Source organism: Prionailurus viverrinus, chromosome B2 (assembly GCF_022837055.1).
Source record: "Prionailurus viverrinus isolate Anna chromosome B2, UM_Priviv_1.0, whole genome shotgun sequence".
Taxonomy (NCBI): Eukaryota; Metazoa; Chordata; class Mammalia; order Carnivora; family Felidae; genus Prionailurus; species Prionailurus viverrinus.
Genome location: NC_062565.1, coordinates 1,601,455 through 1,610,651, shown reverse-complemented (window position 1 = coordinate 1,610,651; position 9,197 = coordinate 1,601,455). Strand labels below are relative to the sequence as shown.

Sequence of the window (9,197 nt, the reverse complement as noted above, 5' to 3'; positions counted from 1 at the left end):
TTGTGAATTCAAGCCCTGATCTGGGCTCTGTGCTGGGTGTGAAGCCTACTAGAAAAAAAAAAAGTTATTAAAAATTGACAGAACTCTACAGAGAAATATACAAATCTGCATGTCGTGGAAAACTCTAACATACTTCTTTTAGTAACAGAAAAAGCAGGAAAAACATGAATAATGGCATATGAGATTTAATCAGCACAGTTATCAAATTAGACCTAGCAGACATACATAGAACACCTAACAACTGCAGAATACATATTATTTTAAAGCACACATGGAATATTTACAAAAATTGACCATATGCTGGGCTATAAACCAACTATAAATTTGAAATGAAATGAAATTTGAAATTTGAAAGTATACAGATCTCGTAGAGCAGAAAAGCCTGCTTGTGCATTCCTGCTGGCCTACAACATATTTCCACGCATCTGCTGTGTGTGTGATTCTACTTCTTAGATTTCTAGCAAAGACATGCTTTCGAACTATTGTCTCCTTGTTCTTAGCATGCTGAGCCTTGATTGGTCTAGGTCCCCAGAAAGCCCTAGCATATGCATAGATGAGCGTACAGAGGCTTTTTACACAAGCTTTGCTTGTACGAGGTCACCAGTTACGGAACTGTCCTGGGCACCACACTTCGATGCCACAGCACGCGTACAAGCATGGAATGCTACTTCTGTGCACTAGCTCTCAGAGCTCAGAAGGCCTGTGTGTGAGTGTCTCCTTCAGTGGGGGCAGGTAGGGGCTCCGACAGGCACAGCCGCGGACTTAGTTTTTCAGACTGTAGCCTGAACCAATAGCTCAGGACCAGAGAAACACTCTGAGCTTCTAGGGATAGCTGTATTTGTTTCAAAGGCTCTGAATACATTGGGAACTGGACAAATATTTGGCCAGAACATCCACCCTCAGTTTCTGGATGAAACCCATGTCCTTAGAGGAAAAGATTTTCTGTTCCTGCTATTTTAAGCAAACCTAACATCGCTATAGACAGCAAGAGTATTGAGGGATGGGGAACCCCTTGGTGTTATAACCGTAGTGCGCAGCGTCATTTTTCTAGAGGGTGAGGAGTCCATAGTTTTCAAAAGATCTGTAAAATGGCTTATGTGCGTCCAACCAGGTCTACGAGCTATTACCGTAAGACATCTAGAGGTCTACCTATTCATCCGACGAGTGTTCATTAAGCTCCGGATGAATAAAAGCAGGTGACTTTTAGACAAGCTGGACAGAGTGCTCTGCACTGGACAGAGTGAGGTTTACAATGGGTAGGTAGACCATAAACCGATGTATGCTTGTTTCATTGAATAAACAAGAAAGTTGCAGAATTTGAGAAGCCCTGGAAAGAAGACCACAGATGAGATCACACAGCGTAACCAGGAGGAGTCAGAGGGGGTCCCTCCATCCAGGGGACCCGGGAGGTGAGACCTGGGACACGGCAAGACCTAGGGAGAGGCAGCGCCGGGTGGAGGTGGCTGGCAAGACCCAGAACAGACCGGAGCGGCTGGAGGATGCGAGGGCTCCGACGCCGGGGCGCCTCGTGGTCGTTTGGATTCCGTACGTTCGCTCAGCAGCCTTGGGACCTGCAAGCGGGAAAACACCGTGTCAGATTTAACCGAATATTTTTACAACGTTCACTCTGCCTGCTGCATCGTAAAGGGCCTGGGGGTGGGGGTGGGGGGCAAATCGAGGCAGACAGATGACCGATCATTTCTTCCTCCCTTCATGAGTTCATCTAGTTTCTCTGCGTTACCGGCTCGCTCGGTTCTTGACCCAGACGCATGGAAGGATGGAGACGCGACACCAGAGTGGGGCATAGCTCATAGGGCTGCTACGTACGGTTCACGCAACAGAGAAAGCGGGCCACTGCGGAGCGAGAGTGGGACCGGCCCCGGAAGCTCTAGCCGCATCCTCTTAAATTTGCTTTGTGTACTAGCAGATTGGGCTTGGATTGACTTGTTTGACCGGCAGCTGGTGGGTCCATCACACTTTGGCTTGGAGCATGCGCCTGCCCCTGATGCCTTGTTCTAACTGTATTTATTCACGCATTGCGTATTTAAGGGTTTCTAACGAGCTTGTGCTGTGACCGGAAGGGCACGTTCTACCGTTTGTGCGCATGCTCAGCTCTTGGAGCTCGCCCCCCCCCCCCCCCCCACGCCCCGTCCCCGCTGTGGCTTCTGAGCCGGCTCTGCGGTTAGGCCTTTCCTGTCCTGTTATTCCTTGGAGGTGGCTCGGAGGTTGTGGTCTGCACCTGCTTTATCCCTCCTCACGCACGTCTAACTACCTGTCTCGTAATTCGACAAATACCTACTGGAAGCCAGCTTACATCCTGACGCTCTTCCTTAGAACATGCCCTGATTTATTAATTTACATTTTTATTTGTTCTGTCCGCAGGTAGAAACGCTATTTCAGGTCTGATTCGATCAATATAAAGCACATTTTTTGGAATACTGTGCACTAATCAATATAGTCCAAGATCGCATTCTTTTCTCTAATATCCTTGGAACACTATCAGTTCACTCATTTTTATTTTTTATTATTCACTTTGGCCTTAATGTCAACCAAAAGTCAGTCTAAGTTTATATGAATTGCCATTTTGAGATTGGTGCCCATTTTAGTTTACCCACCCAGGCAATTGAACTTTAAAAAATATTTTTTAATGCTTATTTATTTTTGATAGAGTGTGAGTGGTGGAGGGGCAGAGACAGGGAGACACAGGATGCAAAGCAGGCTCCAGGCTCTGAGTTGTCAGCACAGAGCCCAACACGGGGCTCGAACTCACAGACCAGGAGATCACCACGTGAGCCAAAGTCCGACGCTTAACCTGACAGCCAATCAGGCGTCCCTCCCCACCTGTTCCCTTTCTGCTATAATTTAGCTTGAACACACACACACACACACACACACACACACACACAGAGGAAGTTCATGGCAAGGCTAGTCACAAATGTCTGGGAAGTCATGGATTCTCCTGGGTGCCTGCACCAGTCGGAGATGGAACTATGGAATTCATGTTTCCTTCACAGCAAGTTCCAGATGGCATCACAGATTTCTATTAACTTATCCTGATGCAAGATTAACCCTCCTCCTCAGAGTCCGGGGTGGGGGAGAGGGACCAGCCCTCACCGCCCACCGATCCGGAATGGCTTCGAAAGGGCTTCTTGTCAACCTGGTCCCTGATGCCTAACTCACTGAGCCTCGTTCTGTCTCCCATTTGTTTCCATTTCTACACTCTATACCCTTCGCTGTCTACAGCTGCTGTCTCTTTCTCTCCCTGCCTGTTGTGTCCAGGGACAAAAGTTGGGATTTAGGGCTTAAACAGACCTGGCTTTGAGTTCTTTCTAGCTATGCAATTTTGAGCAATTTTAATTTGTATGCGTATTAGTTTCTTCTTTGTAAAAGAACATAATAATGATGACTTTTAAAATAAACATTAGTGAGAATTTATACCTAGAAATGCCTGGCACAGAGTCAGGACTTAGTGACTACTCACAAAAATCCCACTATTTGTCTTCTTTATTCCTTCCCCTTCCCTCTCCATTAATCTCTTTTATTTACCCTCTAACTGTGCTATTCCTTTTCTATCCATTAATTTTAAGAAGCCCGCTTCCCAGCTTGTTACCTTTGATTAAGTATTTTCTATGGAAACTCTCAAACACATGCGGGCAGCAGGGCGAAGAGTATCATTGACCTCATATACCTCCTACTTGCTTCAGCCGTGATCAGCACATTTCCCGGCCAATTTCATCGACATCCACATGTGCCCCCAGCCCTCCCCCCTTCCACAGACACATGGAATGATTTTGATGCAAACTCCAAACATCATATCACTGCATCTGTAAATACGTCCTGCCTCTCTTGATCTTGGCAGAAAGAGAGCCAACCTTGTCCCTGGGTGTCCCTGGGGTGACTGCAGGGGTTTTCTAGGTCAAGTCCTGGTGTTATCCTGGTGCCCTCAGACCCTTCATAGGGTGCTAGAGGCAAAGGGGTGATAGAGAAGCCAAGTGGTCTCAACTGCGAATCTGTTCTGCATCCGATCTGATTGCAACGTGGATAGACAGTTGTGGGGGTTCGGTTGTAGCTGTGTCTGGCCCTGGCCTGGTGGCTTGGACCGGCCAGTCTTTCTACTTTACTGAGCATCTGGCTCTACCATATACAGCTGTGGCCTGGAAAACCTATATGCCACAGGAGAACTCAAGATCCACAGAATTTCTTGATTCTTACTTTTGCTTCCCAATCGCCTCGGGGTAACAACTGATCAACTCAGCTTCAGAGGAGCTCAGAATCTCTCTCAAAAGCTGAGACAAAAAAAACCTGAGAATGTCGGCCTTAGAAAGGACTTTGGTGATTTTCTGATTTATAAATGGGTAAACTGAGGTCTAGGGAGGTATTTTCTCAAAGCCTCACAGATCTGGGACGTCATTGGCGATGGCCGCAGGGCATGTTTGTTGACAAAGGGCATCTTTTATTTAGCGTACTTATTCTTTCCCTGGGAGCAAGGGCCTGAGGCACAGACTGCAGAATCTGCAGGTGGGAGGGCTCTGGTTTCCAACCGTGTGGGTTTTCCTCAGGTTCCGGTAGTTGTGCCAGGACACGGAGCTCTCTCCCACGCCCTCCCCCAGCCCATTAGAGCTGGAGTAAGAGACAAGAACACCTTGGGGAGCACACACCCTTCCTCTCACTGCCTCCCACCCTCACCTCCAAGCAGCAGAGCTCTCCCTGGAGCAGAAAGCTGGGGTCAGTGACACGGCCGCGTGCCAGGCCTCCTGGCTCTGGGGAAGTCTCGGGGCCACAGTCAGCCCAGACCAGGGGAGAGTCCCAGACCTCAGCAAGTTTGGGAAAGGAAGTCAGCAGGTTAAGAACACGTGTGGATGAAAATTAAATGCAAAAGGACTGTGGTCTCTCTGGGACTTTCCTCCATTCCCAAACATGTTTTATGGGGAATTGAGCTAAGAGTGGAGAGACGAATGGATTTGAAATAAAAACTCAAACTTTTGGTCTACGTCTACACTATTCTGACACTGCCCAAGTCATGTCCCCTGTCTGAACCTCACTTTTCCATTGCAAATTCGAGCAAGGAATGCGTGTCCTATCTGCCTAACCGGCTTACTGGGAGGGCTAAATGGAATCACTGATGTGAAGGACATTGGTGAACTACAAATATTACATAAACATATGCAATATTATTTTAAAGTTGCAGATTTAGGGATAAGTCGTATGCCTCACACTTACACCCAGAGTAAAGAAAATCCTGGAGGTCTGAACGGGGATCCCAGATGCCAACGGAGATGATCTAATTCAGGGAAAATATTCAAGTAAAACTAAATGGGGACCAAAATCTCTATGTCAGGTCTGGGTTGCAGAGGCTGGGTTTGAATCTGGGATGAAGAGGTGGACAGCATCTGAGCAAAAGCTGAACCTGTTTCCTTTATAACCAAAGGAACCAAACTCCTGTTACTTTTAATTAAAACACAAGAAACTTGCTGTTGATTTTCAGGCAGGATCAAGTCAGTAACAGAAGTGAGGATGGGGAGTCTGGAGGTTTTATTTAACTGCCACTCATTAGCTGTGTCACCTTGGGCAAGAAAGTTCTCCTCCAAGGAGTCCTGGCTCAAGGAAAAGTTGGAGTCTGAATGGGAAAAGTAGGCAGTGGTTGAGACATAGTGATTTCTGCCACCCTATGTGGGGTGAGCTGAGGGCAAAGTACAGGTTATAGCCTCCCCCCGCCCCCCACCCCCCAGGTGGGACGTGTGTTTCCTTGAACACTCCTGGCTGCCCAAGAACGAAGGAAAGGGTGTCAGTGCTGGCCACGGTGCTGTGGGAAACGAAGGCAAATGAAAAACTAAATTCCCTTACTGACTACAGCCCATCGACAAGTCCTCAAAACTGATAGAATGACCTCCCTCTACGGGGTCAGCTGCCTCAATGATGACACTTCGCTGGGGCAAAGGGAACCTTGGCCTAACATTACCCTGATCCCCCCAGGATCCTGCAAGTCTACTTCCTTTGTCTTAACCGCCCTGAGATACATGCTGGCAAACATACTCCAAGCATATGCAACCCCACCCTACATCTGAAGGGTCTCATGACTGAGGTTTTACTAAACGGTGGTAAGTGGCATTTCCCTAGCAACACCAGCCCCTCAAGGTCCTGGAAACCCTGCTTCCAAAATTCCTTACGGACTTACTCTACCCCTCACCCCCTCCCAACCTGAGGGTACATAATCAGTTATCTGTCAGGACAGCTCTTCCTGCCCACGGGTCCTGTTCCTGTGCTTTAATAAAATCACCTTTTGCATCAAAGATGTCTTCAAGAATTCTTTCTTGGCCGTTGGCTCTGGACCACCCCACCATCGCCTTAAAACTTCATCATTGTGTATTAAATATCATGGATTACGGGCAAGTGTAGGATTTTTAAAGTCAGAAAGTGAGAAGAGTTTATGGTTTAGTTTAGGTCTGGACAGGTTTCCAGCCTTAACTCTATGGCTCAGGTTACAAACGTTTCCACCTAAAATCTTGTTTGGTAAAATCTGATAAAATTGCATCCTTGTCTTCTAGGTGGGAAGAAACATAGAGATAATTTGGGGGGGGGGGTGGTGGAATCCCAAAGTACTCAGAATAATTGACCTCCAAGTTCCAGAATATAAGTGCAAAGAGGTGTGTTTTAGAGACTGGATGGATTCGGCTGGTGTGAAGTCAGGGAATCGCAGGAGGGGGTGCTGGGAAGGAGGCTGGGAGCCTGTCCAGATAGGCATGGTACACGCTGGAGAGGCTGGGTTTGATGCTGTGCTCAACTGGTTGACCCTACTGTCTCTTTATCGGTGGAGAGGGGTCGACAGCCGGGGGTCCGCAGGAAGTGAAGAACCTGGAAGAGAGAAGACAAGAGGGGGATTATTTGCACCTTCCGGAAAGGCAACAACAGCGACTGGATAAGCGGCTCCAGTGGATGGAAGAGGAGGAGGCAGGGGTGCTGGAACGGGCAGGTGGACCGGGACGCCATGGTGACAGGAAGTGCCCTCCCACCGTGGAGCCCAAGCCCTGGAAATTTCTCTTCTCCCGGACAGAATTCTCAAACAGTGGAGATTTTAGGCCACTTAGTCCCACCACTGAGTCAGAGTTTATGATGAAATCTCTTCTGCTCTCGAGTCATTGAGCAAGGAGAAAATAGTGAAGAGAGCAAGGAATTGATAACAGCAATGGAGGAGCAGTTAGCAATTTCCCACGACTTTGCGTAAACTGGGTTTTCTACTTGTGCATCGTTTCTTAGTTGAGTCAACACTGGATGTTTACCTTGGCCAGGTCATGTTTAGACTTTGAATGAATCATCTCTCTTTTTTTTTTTTTTTAAATTAGCCCTGTAAACTTTGTATTATTCTCCCAGCTTCATAAACAAAGACCAGAGGCACACAGGGTAACTTGCCCAAAGTCACACAGCTTGGGAAGGATAAAGGAATGGAAAACATTGGTAAGTAACAAAAACATTATTTTTGAGGCTGTATATTTTAATGTCCATCGTTCTTGAGCTGAGACAGAGGCTGCGGGGGGGGGGGGGGGGGGGCAGGTGTCAGGTCTGCTGTCCGGAGGTTCACACGGCAGGAAACCGGGCTGTGGGAGCTTTGGGGCTGGGTCAGAGGTCATTGTTTTGGGCTCCCCCCACCCCATCCCCCAGCAGATTAGAGGCCTCGGAGGAGAGATGAGGAATCTGGGATAACAAAAGCGTCTGTTTTCCAAGAGAGCTCAGGAATGCCCAGACTCAAAGAACTGAGCCCCATCAGACTTGGAGGCCGAGGCTGCCCTTTGTGTGGACCTGGAGGAGGGGTGGCGACAAGCTGGCTGAGAGGGACTTCCCCCTGGGGGTGGGGAGGGGTGGGTAGAAGAGAGAGCTGCCCACAGACCCTGTGTGGGGAAGGCTGTGGGAAGAGAGGTGGGGGGGGGAATCCAGAGCCCGACGTCTCCCTGTTAGTCCTCGAGGGCCAGCCCAGACACCCGCCCTCGACTTGGGATTCAAAGCCAACCTGCACGAACCTTCACCTTGTCTCAGTCATTTGGCTTCCTGTCGTCTGGGGCCCCGACCTGCCACTCTGTTTCCTTGCCCATCCTCCCGAGAGCCGGAAAATAGGGGTGGATTGGAGACAAGAAAAAAACATTTTAAATTAATATAATAAGGCAATCAGTGCACAGCCTGATGATAAAGTGCCATGAATGTAAGAGTTTGATGAACTCAACCACTTGATTCTGATGTCCAAAGGTGGGGGGCGGGCGGGGGGGAAGTGAGTGGTTTTTTTTAAGCTTTAAGGGGCTAGTAATCTGACGAGGAATGTGCAAGTTTCTTCCAGGATTACAAACCACAGGAATAGGAAACATATTTTAGCCATGGGGATGGGGGGTTGGAGAATGTGGTTTGGAAATCGAGGCTGTAAATAATCTACAGAACAAGAGGGGGCTTTGCAAGGACAAGCGGTTGTGAATTGAGGAGTGTGACTCACTCAGGCCTCAGCACCTGGGATCCAGAAGTGCACAAGGAGGCTGGGAGGCCTCCGGGGAGGCGGGGTGGGGTTAAATGTGTTACTGAAGCGGGGTATCCAGCAATATCCAGGCCTGTATCCCTCACCCAGTCCCAATTTTAGCAGAGACGAGCAGTTGGGAACTCGATAAACCAAGAGCTGCTGGCTGAGAGGCAAAGCGTTTTTATTCGTGCCTCATTACCATTTTCCTTCTCAGGCCCTGGGGCTTCCAGGAGATTAAGAGCACTTTTATTTTTTATTTTTTTAAAATTTTTTTTTCAACTTTTTTTTTAAAATTTATTTTTGGGACAGAGAGAGACAGAGCATGAACGGGGGAGGGGCAGAGAGAGAGGGAGACACAGAATCGGAAACAGGCTCCAAGCCATCAGCCCAGAGCCTGACGCGGGGCTCGAACCCACAGACCGCGAGATCGTGACCTGGCTGAAGTCGGACGCTTAACCGACTGCACCACCCAGGCGCCCCTTAAGAGCACTTTCAAAAGAAGCACATTCAGAATGGTAGATTCTCCTCCAGAAAACTGGCAGCCACTGGCGGCTCCCTTCCCCGTCTGGTGTGCAAACCACCCCCCCATACCAGACCGATGACAGCCAGGCAGGTGCCTCCGCGCCTTTTAACTGTGGCCAATCTGATAAACACAGAATGCATCTTTTCTTATTTATACGTCTTTGATTATTGGTGAAGGAGA

General features: G+C 48.4%; 1 long non-coding RNA gene across 1 annotated transcript; it reads right to left on the bottom strand.

Annotated features, from left to right (window-relative positions):
• Positions 1 to 11: 11 nt before the first annotated feature.
• Positions 12 to 2,062, bottom strand: LOC125165511 (uncharacterized). Its single transcript, XR_007152142.1, has 4 exons — positions 1,828 to 2,062; positions 1,417 to 1,571; positions 1,150 to 1,327; positions 12 to 48 (listed from the first exon to the last, which is right to left on the bottom strand). It is a non-coding gene; the product is annotated as an uncharacterized LOC125165511 (long non-coding RNA).
• Positions 2,063 to 9,197: the final 7,135 nt, after the last annotated feature.